Consider the following 1,613-nt stretch of genomic DNA (forward strand, 5'->3'; position numbering starts at 1 on the left):
GTAAACCATTTTAACCTGTTCCCAGGATATTCTCAATTAAAAGTATGTAGAATACCCCGTATACACGCTCTAATAATCATGTAAACAACCTTTATAATGTAAAGATAAGGCTGCATAGGCTCTCATAACAAGTAAGGTAATTTGAGTATCATGAATAGAACAGGTGATTTGACTTGACAAAAGTGTGACCCACATGAAAGTTACCTGTAGCATGATATATACATTATTAATGGTACAGTGACATGATACGTCTAAAAATCTGCGGTTTTTTTATTAGGAAACGTCTGGCCAAAGACGCTCACCTCAGAATTCCATTTTCATTACCATGTTTACTAACCGATAACCACGTCTAAATAAGCATTACAGCACTGTTAAATAATAACTCCTCTACAGTACCATTCGCTTAAATAATAACACCTCTACAGTACCATTCGCTTAAATAATAACACCTCTACAGTACCATTCGCATATATAACAACACTACCGGACATAAAACGCACGCTAATAACCATCCACAGCGATTGCATTAGCAATTAAAACTGATTGTCACGTCATTTTGCCAGAAGTTGGTTGACTCACAAACAACCCTCGATTCTCTGAGAGGGAACACGTCCAATTACCCAGTGGATAGAGGATAACTAAACCCAGGCTCAGAGCTCATACAGATGGATAATTTTAATCATTAGAAATACCATTTTGTAAATGAATCGCCTCGAGCAACTGAGCATTCTAAGCTATTAAAACTTTTTTTTTTCAATCACATAAAACATAAATCTGCCAGAAATACTAATAACTAAGCCATAAAGCACTTCACTTAGTTACTGCACTTAGAGAGAGAGGGAAAATACTGCCATTTACCTTTGCAATTGTGTCCCATACATTCTGAACACCATGAATGATATCAGGGTACAACACACATTCATGAGGTAATAGGAAGCACCCATTTTAGAGCAAGGACTGTAATTGTCTCCGAGGGACTATAATTGGCAGTGATAGTTGAAATATTCATTCAGCAATAAAATACGACACTTTATAGACCTTTCACCACTGGCACTGCATCTGATGGCCAAATATCATCACTTATTCTTTTATGAATCCTGACATATACCTTTTTTTTCAATTATAGGTTTTCCAAGCCTTGTGTCTCGTCCCATCATCTTGTAATATGTATAGATACATATTCTAATACCTTGTCTCATTTCCGATTATGTCTTGTCAGAGAGTTTAATTGGGTTGTCTTATTACTGTTATAATACCTTCAAGAAACGAGATTTTCCCATTTGGTTCCAATATGCTATGCTGAACGAAGCCTTGTGTAACACTCAAAATGCACAGACGAAATTACGTTTTAAAAGGGTTTCGTTGCTGCCGTTGTTGTTGTTGTTATTGTTGTTGTTGGTATTTTCGTTGTTGTTGTTATTGTTGTTGTTGGTATTTTCGTTGTTGTTATTGTTGGTATTTTCGTTGTTGTTGTTATTGTTGTTGTTGGTATTTTCGTTGTTGTTGTTATTGTTGTTGTTGGTATTTTCGTTGTTATTGTTGTTCTTATTTTCGTTGTTATTGTTTCATTTTCGTTGTTGTTATTGTTTTTGTTATTTTCGTTGTTGGTATAG

Source organism: Penaeus monodon, chromosome 20 (assembly GCF_015228065.2).
Source record: "Penaeus monodon isolate SGIC_2016 chromosome 20, NSTDA_Pmon_1, whole genome shotgun sequence".
NCBI lineage: Eukaryota > Metazoa > Arthropoda > Malacostraca > Decapoda > Penaeidae > Penaeus > Penaeus monodon.